At 39.0% G+C, this 13,010-nt stretch overlaps 1 long non-coding RNA gene across 1 annotated transcript in view; it reads right to left on the bottom strand.

Annotated features, from left to right (window-relative positions):
• Nucleotides 1-13,010, bottom strand: part of LOC129486129 (uncharacterized) — a 324,309-nt gene that overhangs the window by 286,869 nt on the left and 24,430 nt on the right. The window lies entirely within an intron of this gene.

Here is a 13,010-nt window from a genome sequence, read left to right as displayed (position 1 = left end):
GAAACTCCTCTGATTTTAATAAACTCAAGTTTTCCTCTACAACTCTCAATGGATACATTAATAAAGGAAAAGATGAAGAACAATAGCAACAATAACAATAATAATAATGTTGCTATTCCCAAATGTTAAGGATAGGGAAAAGAAACTGTCAGAAGAACTTGAGTTCAAAATACCTGTAGAGAACAGTCTTTGAGCAGAGGTAATTGATTAAAAAAAAGAAACTAGAATTAAAAACTTTGTGAGAGGAAAAGTGCCAAGAGCTATCTGTCTTAAAAGCATTGTGATGGGAGGCTGAAGACTGAAAAAAAGAAATTTTGTACCATGAATATAAAGACCTGAATTTGAGTTTCAGTTCTACCAATAATTTTGTTCTAGGGTCTTAGGCCATTCATTTAATCACTCTAAATCACTTATCTCACTTCACAAAAGGAAAGAGTCAACTGCCAAAGTACTAGGATAGTGCATTTTAATGGGAAGGTGGTCACATTCCCACTAAAGGAGCAGCATTACTAGAGAAGATAATCAGAACCCAACGTGAAAGCTATTCTCCTTCCTCTGCCCCCACAGAGGGAAGAACCAGGGGATGAGATGAAGCCCTCTCATCGCAGCTTTGGCCAAGCTGTCTGTCATCGACACTCTACTTTTTTGAGGATTTTGCAATACCCAGAGTTTTGAGGAGACCAGTGATCCACATACTCTCTGTAGCCTGTTGACAGATCACATGATGACCATAACTTTGTGGTGATGTGAACAGCTGTTTAAAGTCAGAACTATTTCAACTTTTTCTCTTGCTTTTCAATTTAAGTTTTTTTTCCAAATGGGCTATGCACTATTCTGGTTGAAGCTGTTTCCTTTTATCAAGGCTCCTTCAGATGAAAGACAAGGCAAACATCAGCTGGTAAGACAACAGTATTTTAATGCTTTGCTCTCTTTCTTGCTGCAAAAGAATGATGAAATTATGACCTGAAGACCATCCAAGAGGATACTCCAGGCTGGCCCATTAAGGTCTTAATGTTTATAATGTAAAACTTTCTAGAGCAGCACTATCAAAGAGAAATATTGTCAAAGTCCCATATGCAAGCAACGTGTAATTTTAAATTCTCTAGTACCCACATTTAAAAAGCTAAAAAAAAAAAACCCAGATAAAATTAATTAGCATATTTTATCTCCAATATACCTACAATATTATCATCTTAAAATGCAATCGATACAGCAGTTGAGAGATATTTTACATTTTTTCTAAGTCTACAAAATCATTATGTATTTTATACTTACAGCATATCTTAAATCCCACAAACCACTATTCAAATGCTCAGTAGAGACATGTGACTATTAGTCACCATATTGGACAATATACCTCTAGACCTTTGCTGTATCTTTTTGTTCAATATATATTTTATTAGCAGGGTTTATAGAGGCATTTTCTAGAAAGAATAGAAAATTAACATGGAATACAATATTAATAAATGTTTGCTGCTTTGCAAATGAAAAAATCACTAGATTTATAAAGGTTTTATGATTTCTTAAGTGATTTTTTGTGGAGTGCAACATGAAATAAGACAGCAATGGTAAATGGTACTACCCTACAAAGAAATAACAGCCCATTGTAGAGATGACTGCTATAAATGGAAGTAATAATCTCTTAAGTAATTTATAATCTAATAGGGAAAATAGGATAAATGCTTTCAAAGATATTTATTTTTTATTTTTTATTTTTATTTTTATTTTTATTTTTTATTTTATTTTATTTTTTTTTTTGAGACAGAGTCTCGCTCTGTCGCCCAGGCTGGAGTGCAGTGGCGCAGTCTCGGCTCACTGCAAGCTCCGCCTCCCAGGTTCACGCCATTCTCCTGCCTCAGCCTCCCTAGTAGCTGGGACTACAGGCGCCCGCCACCAAGCCTGGCTAATTTTTTGTATTTTTTAGTAGAGACGGGGTTTCACCGTGATCTCGATCTCCTGACCTCGTGATCCGCCCGCCTTGGCCTCCCAAAGTGCTGGGATTACAAGCGTGAACCACCACGCCCAGCCCAAATCTATTTAAGTGTCAGTAAAAAGCAATATATATCTAAATCACCAAATGATAGAAAATCACCTATGTATTCCGTAGAAATTAAAGAAACAAAATTCCACCTCTTAGGTAAACGTCATCAAGATTGCTAACATACAAGTTTGGAGGAAAAGTGACTGGAGTTAATGTACAAGGTTGGAAAGAAAGTGAGTGGAGGAAGGTTTTCCAAGTATCCCTAAAAATTACATCTTTCAACACAGCCATTTTAATTCTATACTTTGAGAAAATTACTGGATAAGGACATAAAAATGAACATAACAGGATGCTTACTTCACTGATATGAGACTACTGAAAACTTGGAAACAAATTAATCCACTAAGATGACAATAATTAAACATATTATAAATCTATTTAAATATATATGTAGATATGTCTAGATTATGCAGTTGTTGAAATGCCAATGCAGTTTTATATTTATTAATATATATACTAAATGAAAAAATTCAGGTTATGGAACTGTATATATAAGACATCACTTAAAGTACATGCACATAGCAATGGGGATATTTAAATTTTGCTTTGTACTTTTTAGAAATAATATTTTAATGAGCATACAGTGCTTTAATCAGAATAAGCAATAAGTCTGTTTGGATTTTGAAAAAGAACTACATCATGGAAACTTGTAGAATAACAAAAATAAAAAATAAAGGAAAAGATCATCATGGCCTGTAGAGGTTAGAACAATTTTCTTTAAAGAAAGAGAGGAACACTGACTAAGAAGAGAATACAAGAAAATTATTCTTTATTCAAAAGTACTACATTTTCCTGTGACTCATTTATCTCTAAAGTGACTTAGTTAGAAGACTTTGATCTTCTTAAACTTGAAATTTAAGAGAAAAATCTCTTCTTAAAGCAGGGCTATGAAATGATTTCCTATTTGACAGGTTTAAAGATTGCAACCTTCACTGGAACATGCACTCAAGTTTACCTGCCAAGAGCAAACCACAGGAAGGAAACTTGGGGGCAGAAAGGAAGTGTTGAACTGGGAAGTAAAGTAAGGGCAAAGCCATTAAAACATAAAATCAGCTGAGAGAAAGGTCAACTGAGAATGTGTCACACAAAGAATGAAACACAAATAGGACGTTTATCCAGGAAAAACAACATAGGTTATCTCTTGGCTCCCCTAGAAAAATTCAATCTTACTGTGTGCTCTGGCCTGAATGTTTGTGTCTCCACAAAATTTATATATTGAAATCTAATCCACAATGACATTAAGAAGAGGTGGGGCCTTTAGGAGAGAATTAGGTCATGAGAGTGGAACCCCTTTAAAAAGGGCCTGAGGGAGCTTATTTGTCCCTTTCACTATGTGAGGACACAGGATCCCACCAAACAATGAATCTGCTGGAAACAATCTTGGACTTCTCAACCTCCAGAACTGTGAGAAATAAATGTTTATAAACCACCCGGTTTATGGTATTTTTGTTTTTTTTGTTTTGTTTTGTTTTGTTTTTTTTTTTTTTCCTTATACTTTAGGGTTTTAGGGTACATGTGCACAATGTGCAGGTTTGTTACATATGTATCCATGTGCCATGTTGATTTCCTGCACCCATTAACTCGTCATTTAGCATTAGGTGTATCTCCTAATGCTGTCCCTCCCCCCTCCCCCCACCCCACAACAGTCCCCGGAGCGTGATGTTCCCCTTCCTGTGTCCATGAGTTCTCATTGTTCAATTCTCACCTATGAGTGAGAACATGCGGTGTTTGGTTTTTTGTCCTTGCGATAGCTTACTGAGAATGATGGTTTCCAGTTTCATCCATGTCCCTACAAAGGACACGAACTCATCATTTTTTATGGCTGCATAGTATTCCATGGTGTATATGTGCCACATTTTCTTAATCCAGTCTATCGTTGTTGGACATTTGGGTTGGTTCCAACTCTTTGCTATTGTGAATAGTGCCGCAATAAACATACGTGTGCATGTGTCTTTATAGCAGCATGATTTATAGTCCTTTGGGTATATACCCAGTAATGGGATGGCTGGGTCAAATGGTATTTCTAGTTCTAGATCCCTGAGGAATCGCCACACTGACTTCCACAATGGTTGAACTAGTTTACAGTCCCACCAACAGTGTAAAAGTGTTCCTATTTCTCCACATCCTCTCCAGCACCTGTTGTTTCCTGATTTTTTAATGATGGCCATTCTAACTGGTGTGAGATGGTAGCAGCCCATGTATCCTAAATATCTTCCTCTGTGATGGGCACTTTACCCCAACTTCCTCATTCTTTACTGTTTCACTTCCAGGAGACAGGATCAAGTCCTCATGATCTCACACCTGGACTGAAGCCATCACTTCATACTCAGGTCTCTCCCTCTCAGTTCATTGTAGGTGCTCTCCTTTCCTGACTCCAAACAGTCATGTGCTCCTCATCCTTTCTGGGTAGCCCAGAGGCTGGTGAAGCCAGCCAATTAGGTCCTTACATCTCCAGGGTTTTTGGCATTGCTGCTGTTTTGCTTCCAATATTAATTTTTTAAAAAATAGATTAGTAGGCCACATTTGAAATGTACAATACTTTACAAGAAACCCTAAATCTTCCACTCCTCAAAAATCAGAAAGATGAACAACATTGATCTCACTTATAGAAGACATAAAAATGTCTTTGAACTGAATGCCAACTGCCTCTTTTCAGCAAGGACAAGAGGTGACTTGCTTTCTTTTGCTTTCTTCTTCCCTCTAACAATCCCCTCCCCACAGTTTGTTTCACTCATTTAGATCACCGCTGATATAGTTTGGCTCTGTGTCCCCACCCAAATCTCATCTGAATTGTACTCCCATAATTCCCATATGTTGTGGAAGGGACTAGGTAGGAGATAATCGAATCATGGGGGTGGTTTCTCCCATACTTTTCATGTGGTAGTGAATAATTCTCATGAGATCTAATGGTTTTATCAGAGGTTTCTGCTTTTGTATCTTCCTCACTCTCTCTTTGCCTGCTGCCATCCATGTAAGATGTGACTTGCTCCTCCTTGCCTTCTGCCATAATTGTGAGGCCTCCCCAGCCAAGTAGAACTGTAAGTCCATTAAACATTTTTCTTTTGTAAATTGCCCAGTCTCAGGTGTGTCTTTATCAGCAGCATAGAAATGAACTAATACGCCTTCTTTGTCACTACAGGGTATCTACAAGCCTTCCATGATGTAACATGGGACCCTTCCCAACATAATCTACCCCACCTTTCCAGAGATATTTCCCATGTGACTCCTTCATATATTGAATTCCATGTGTACACTCGGCATGCTTTTCTCTTTTCCATACCCCATATCTTGCCTTCCTATTGTGAAGGTAACCTTTAAGTTATTTGTCTTCTGAGTTTTCCTGACCATCTGCCAAAAATGAACTCTTTCTTCTCTAGATTTGGTCAGAAATTAGCATCTGTGTCTTTCATCTAGAAACTATGAATGACCCTGTGCATGTGTTCTGCTATTTGTTAAGTACTTTCCCCAATAATTCTCAGTTCCATACAATCATACAATATAGTATAACGCTTAACAAAGTTTTATTAATTGATCCATATACAAGTCAGGCAATATGAGTCTGCCTTTCTCATCTGGGCTAGTTTCAGTGACATATCATCCATAGTACAGAGGGCAGTCAAATTGAGAAAGCAAGATCTTGGTGATCAATAGGTTGACTTGGGGCTTGCCAGAAAGTCACTCGAGTGACATCCAGGAAACAGTTTCTTCTTAATGCAGGAAGGATTGCTTTGATAATTGCCAAAGCTCTTCTCAAATGAGTTGCTATGATTACAAGAGCTTTGCTTATTCCACTTTCCCACTGAAACCACAAGAAAAAAGAAAAGCACTTTGTAACCTTAAGTTTTCTAGCTTCCTTGCTTGCTGGGATTTGCACTTTCAGGAGAGACGAGTGTTTTTCTTGAGAAACAGACACATCAATTTTATCTTGTGTATACAGGGTATCAGTAAAGCCCTTAGTAGTTCTAATTAGTCTCTCAATGATCGTGTGTTACCCATTGACTTTCACTAAATGTCTGCTCTGCTCATGCACCCCATAACCAGGATTTAAATAGCTGTTATGTTGCTCATTTATTGATAGGTCCTCTGCTGTGCTCTGAGTCCAGGAAAAGGAAACACAGGTTAAGACACAGGAGCAGAGGGAGGTTCTTGGTCATAGTTAGCCACAGGCAGCCCCAGTGCTAAAATTCAGCCTTCATTTTACATAGGACAATTTTTACTCTACTACATTGCCAAAAGGAGAACTGTTTTCAGACTTTGGTATTGTTAAGTCACTCATACAAAATTTAACCCAAATTCTTTTTTTAAATATCTAGTATTTACATAGAATCCAGGATGGCTGTAGTTAAAAAGTCAGCAAAGTGTAGCACGTGAGTCAAATTTGGCCTGCCACCTACTTTTGTAAATAAAGCTTTCCAGTACACAGGTATGCCCATTTGTTTACATTTTGTCTATATATGCTTTATCATGGGAAAGTACTTGACTAGTTGCAACACAGACTACATGGCTATGAAGCCTAAAATACTTACCATCTGGCTTTTTGCATAAAAAATTGTAGATGTCTACCTTCTTGGTTAAATGAATAAATTGCAACTAATTTCAAAGGCAGATTATCCCCTTTACAGAACCTCAAAACCCACCAGATATAAATAAATACAAAGATAGACAAAGAGACGAGTAAATGAATGAGCTTATTGGATTATTGCAAGAAGATTATCTTGGAAATACACAGACCTGAAGCAGTTGATACTGGCCTTACCAAAGTCACAAAGATGGAAATTACATTTAGGAACTTGGATTTTCTTGGTGGCGGCTACTAGCTCCCAGGTTAACCTTGGTCAATTGCTACTTTTGTGATTAAACGTAAAGCCTTTGGCATCCTATTTTATCTACCCATCTTTTGCTCCCCACAAAACTTAATGGAAAAGCGTGACCCTCAAATGTCTGTCTGAGCAAATGGTGAGTCACACAGATTCAGTGCCTGCGCAGAGATGTAGCCACACATCACTCACTCGAGACGACTATTTCCAGTGGTCCTCACCCATTCTAGTGGCTTCTGTTTCTCTCAAACTCACTGAAGTGATGGTGAGCATGCAGGGAGAAAAGGCTGACAGCTATCTGACCTTTAGTTAATTGAACAACAGATTTCTACAGCTTCCAAAAGCAGCACGGAAAGAAAATAGAAGATACATCACACCAATAAACATTTTCTGATTTAAGCATCAAGTAAGTTATGCGTGTATTTATGGAATATTAGAGGCTGTGGGTGGATAAAAGGTAAAAATAGATGCAACTTCCAATGCAAGGTACTTAAGAAAAATTTACATTTATTCCAGTGAGGTACAACAGTAAATCAGAGCTTTGGTAACTGACAGGCTGTCATAATGTCTACTTTGGAAATGTTGCTATATTTTTGTATTCATTTAAATTAGTATAGTACTTCATGCCAAGCAGATATTTTATGCATACAATTACAGCGACAGTTTTGAAGGTTCCAGAAAGATGCTATTAGCCTAAGCTACTACCATAGAAGTATTCGATGTCAGTTTTGGCTAGCATTAATTTTATATTGCATGGGAGTGAATGGAGACCTGAACACAGTTGTTTATAGTGGCAATATTACATTCACTAATAACATTCCCTAAAACTCTAATTCTGTTCATCAATGTGTATAGTTTAAATAATTTTTCCTATGTGGGACTTTGATTTCTCATGTTGGAATTTTATATACCAAATGTGTTATGATCTCATTATGTGAAGAACATTGTGTCATGATTAAGGTAGAACTGAGAAAGACCTGATCCTGTCACTCACAGTACTCAGAGTCCAGTGAGAGATAAAAGATCTTGAGGAGAGACGCTTCCACCTTGGTTTCATCTCTAAGCATTTGCATCAGCAGAATTCCATGCAGCTGGAAGCAGGGAGAATGGGCAAGATAGTAAAGTGAGCTAGGCTAATGGAGTAGGCATACTTTCTCTTTAATTGGCTGTTCTTGCTTTGAAATTTCCTGCGATAACCATTTTGGAATGAGATTTCCCAGACTCATATCCAGGCCAGAGAAAAACAGATTCTCTGGTAGCACAGCCTGGGAATCAAATGCCCCAGGGAACCCTGAAGTACATTCAAGTCTCAGAACCAATAACATCACTATCCTCTGACTCCTCAATCAGAAGCCACAAGTCATCCCAGTGTGTTCTCCATATCCCTTATACCAGTGAATGTCAAGCATCAAGCATTTTGGAGTCAGCTGGTAGGAGTGAGGGGCAGTGGAAAAAATACATCTGAGAATCTGGTTCTGTAGCTCTAGGGTGCGGCTTCTAATGCAAGTAATTTCCCAGTTGCCCTCAGGAAATGCTGCCACAAATACAACTGGTCAGCGTGTCCCATCTCTAATTCTTCTCTCATCTTTTCTACCACCCATAGTCACAGCGTTAGGCTCCCCACATCTCCCTCTAGAATTTCTGGAAGAGCCCACTAATTAATCTCCCTGTCTTCAGTCTTATTATTTGCCTCAGCTCAGTTCCTTAAACTGTTATGAAAATGAAGTATACACAACATGCCTCTTTCTTGCCTACATTCCATCTATCCTAAAGGTGAGTCCCATGCTTTTAGGATAAAGTCTGCGTTGCTATGTCTGACACGGAGGCCCTTTGTGAGGTAGCCCCTGTTTTCCTCTGATTCTTGATTCTACCTATCTTGACAATTGCAACATTCATTCTCTGGCTTCAGACAAAGTAAACTACACAGTCTGGAGAATCCCACTCATAGTTCTGTGCTCCTGTCCTGTCATTGCATCACTATGTGTGATTATACTTCCATGTGATTATTTAATGAGAGTCTGTCTGCACGCTACAGTGTAAGCCTCAGGAGGACAGGGTCATGTCTATCTGAGCTTGGCATCTAACACATTACCTGGCCTTCGATAAGCACTCTTAAAATTTTTGTTACCATTGTTGGACATTTGGGTTGGTTCCAAGTCTTTGCTATTGTGAATAGTGCCGCAATAAACATACATGTGCATGTGTCTTTATAGCAGCATGATTTGTAGTCCTTTGGGTATATACCCAGTAATGGGATGGCTGGGTCAAATGGTATTTCTAGCTCTAGATTCCTGAGGAATCACCAAACTGACTTCCACAATGGTTGAACTAGTTTACAGTCCCACCAACAGTGTAAACGTGTTCCTATTTCTCCACATCCTCTCCAGCACCTGTTGTTTCCTGACTTTTTAATGATGGCCATTCTAACTGGTGTGAGATGGTATCTCATTGTGGTTTTGACTTGCATTTCTCTGATGGCCAGTGATGATGAGCATTTTTTCATGTGTCTTTTGGCTGCATAAATGTCTTCTTTTGAGAAGCGTCTGTTCATATCCTTTGCCCACTTTTTGATGGGGTTGTTTTTTTCTTGTAAATTTGTTTGAGTTCACTGTAGGTTCTGAATATTAGCCCTTTGTCAGACGAGTAGATTGCAAAAATTTTCTCCCATTCTGTAGTTTGCCTGTTCAATCTGATGGTAGTTTCTTTGGCTGTGCAGAAGCTCTTTAGTTTAATGAGATCCCATTTGTCAATTTTGGCTTTTGTTGCCATTGCTTTTGGTGTTTTAGACATGAAGTCCTTGTCCATGCCTATGTTTTGAACACAATGGAATACTATGCAGCCATAAAAAAGGATGAGTTCATTTCCTTTGTAGGGACATGGACGAAGCTGGAAACCATCATTCTCAGCAAACCATCACAAGGACAAAAAACCAAACACCGCATGTTCTCACTTATAGGTGGGAATTGAACAATGAGAACACATGGACACAGGAAGGGGAACATCACACACCGGGGCCTGTTGTGGGGTGGGGGTAGGGGGGAGGGATAGCATTTGGAGATATACCTAATGTTAAATGACGAGTTACTGGGTACAGCACACCAACATGGCACATTGATACATGTGTAACTAACCTGCATGTTGTGCACATGTACCCTAAAACAAAGTCTAATAAAAAAAGATTTGTTACATAAGTGAATACAGTATAAGGCAGTACCAAGGCTCCATGTCTAAAAATATGTTACTTCTCTTGCTTGGGATGACTTTCTCTCTCTTTATCTGTGTACTGATTCCCACCAAATTATTCAAGTCCCAGTTCAAGTGTTCTGAGCATGTCCCTTTGCTTACTTTCCAATTTTTAAAGAAACTTTACAGCCATGTAACTTCCTCGCCTTGAAATGACTAAAGAGGAGTTTACTGGTCCCACTATTGTGCTCTGTACACACTTCTCTAGTTGCATTTATCACATTATATTGCAATTGTTGACTGGCATGTCTGTCTGCTATAACACAATGCAACATCAGAGAATGAGGGCTGTAATTTGAATTCCCATTTGTAACAAAGTGTCTGACATAGAACAGATGCCCAATAAACATTGGTGAATGAATAATAATAAAATCGAACAAGTCAGTGAATCAACAGGTGAGTGAGTGTATTAATGAGTGAGTGATCAGGGACTGGAGCAGCAAACTTCTGTGCAAGCTGCACCTGACAGCAATTGGAATCCAAACTGGGTCTCAGGCATCCAGTCAAACTGGCAAATAGGCCAACATTTAGATTTCCCACATGGAAGTCATTGGTACTATCCAGAAGCTCCACTGGGACTGGGAGCACAGCAGAAGATAGTCAGAAGTTATTATCTTGGAGTCACAGTCTTCTGCAAACATAGATCAGAACATGCCCCGGCTTTCCTCAATCACCTCTCAATCCCTATTTAAAAAGTTTGAATCCTTTAGTCTGTCATTCAAGCCAGCATAATATCAATGTCAAAATTATCTTTTAGCATTTCGCCCATATTTCTTACACACACATCTTTTGGTCCTATAAAGACTACTGGATAGTCTCCTGGAGCTATTACATAATTCCATTATTTTAGCTCACGCCTCTCCTTCAGTCAGGAGTGACTCTGCTCCACTGCAGTTCCAGCTCATTTTCCCCTGACAAAATCTCATTCATCCTTCAACATCTTCAGTGCCACCTCCCCTATGAAACCTTCCTTGATTCTTCCAGTCAATAAAGCATTTTTTCTTTTACATAATACATATGGTGGCAAAATGTACACATTTGAGAGCCAGACTCCTTGGGGTTCACTCAGCTGTACCATAGATCTATTCTGTAAACTGGACAACTCACTTATTGCCACTTTATGCCTCAGTTTCTTCACCTGAAAATGAGGCCAATAATAGTACCAACCTCAGAGGAGTTTTGTAAGCTAGAGAGGAAAGGAGCTAATCTGTTGAAAACATTATGCTTCATGCCTACAAAAAGTATATATTCTGTAAACTGGCTTTTCTACTTCCCTTTAGCCTTCTCCTTTATTGTATCCCCACTGTTCTTTGCCAATACATGTGAGTTTGAATGTCATTTTCTCTGAAAATGTCATTAACAATTGATGCTCTCTCCAGCATAATCTTTTGTTTTGTTTTGTTCCATTCTGGTACCTCCCCTAAAAAATCATCAGTACTTAATTTTATTCAGTTCCACTAAAGGTATTTACTTTTAGTATTAGCAAGGGTATCAATGCATGGGTGAACATTTCTAAGCCTTGGTTTCTTTACCTAGTACATAAGCATCATGCCTCAAGGATGTGAGGATTTAATGGCAAATGCATTTAGAATATCAAAGCTCTGTCTCTTCCCTGCATGCCCCCACCAAGGATAGTCACTGACTAGGTGTCTGAGGACAGGAGATTCCTCAGAAGGAGTTTGGAGAGTAGCTATTGTACCCTATAGCTGTGTGTCAAAGCTGGTAAAGCTTTAGACTTAGTCCCAAGTCATTCCCCACTTTAGAGATGAGGGCATTAGCAAACACATTTACCCTCTGGGCCTGAGACACACTAAGTGAATCCAGGCCTGGCTACCCATCTCCTGCTTGTATTTTACCCCACTATGCCAGCTTCATGCTCTACCTTCCTTTCATCTGACACTGCCTCTTGATCTGAGGGTCTCTGTGATCCATACTCATGACAGTTATTCATAAATATTTTGCTTGAAAAAGTGAATAATTAAATGTTTGATGCAACTCTGGGCATTACATATTCCTTCCTTCATCATTTGCTGCCAGCTTGCCATTCCCATGTTGCTCTCTGGCTGCTTTATCCCCCCAAAAAGGGAAAAGCTGTTTTAGAAGGAGGTGTTCAAAACAAGTCTGTGAGCTGAAGGAAGGCATTAGGGTATTTCTTTGGGTCCTGTGTGTTCCCTTTCCCACTCCTCAAACAGCAAGCAAAAAGAAATCCTGCTGATACCTATACTGAACAACACAGGGTCCCTATATTTTCCAAGGCTACTGTTCTTTTTTTCCCTTGGGATAAGGGAGTGTTTTAAGTGATAAAGGGAAACCTCACTTCCTTCTATAATTGGGAAACACATGGTATGAACTATTAAAATTCAGTTACAGCAGTTGGACAGAGCCAGGAACCAGTTCAGGAGAACATAGATTAAAACAAAGATATCATTTTCTAGGCACCAAGAGATATTTTCCCAAGCCTAGCACAGTAACTGAGACAAATAGTAGCATCTGAAGAGACTGTGCACCTCAACCTACTTTCTAGAAGTTAGAAGAACTTAGCAAAGGCTTTAGAGAATGAGGTTAGAGCTTAGAGGTTGAGGCTTAGCCCACAGGGAACTCTACTTTGACAGCCCCAGCTGACCTGGAAGAATCTTTCAGGGGCTTCTCATTCCCATCTCTTGTTCCTCTTCTAGAACGGAGCTCTGCTGAAGCATGGGGGTCCCAGTCAAGCCATACATGTTTGCGTGAATGAGGGGGACAGGGTAGAGAGAGATCATTCCAGGGAAACAGCAAGATGTGAAGCAGTTTTAATAAAGCATCTTCAACTAGAAAACCAGAAAACTTGTGTTTCTATTATGACCCTGCCACTCAATAAGCCATGCAACTTAAAGCACCTTTATTCCCCATTCTTATTCTGTTTTCATATC

This window comes from Symphalangus syndactylus, chromosome 7 (assembly GCF_028878055.3).
Source record: "Symphalangus syndactylus isolate Jambi chromosome 7, NHGRI_mSymSyn1-v2.1_pri, whole genome shotgun sequence".
Classification (NCBI taxonomy): domain Eukaryota; kingdom Metazoa; phylum Chordata; class Mammalia; order Primates; family Hylobatidae; genus Symphalangus; species Symphalangus syndactylus.
The sequence above is the reverse complement of the archived record's forward strand: the minus strand, read 5'-3'. Positions and strand labels throughout refer to the sequence as shown.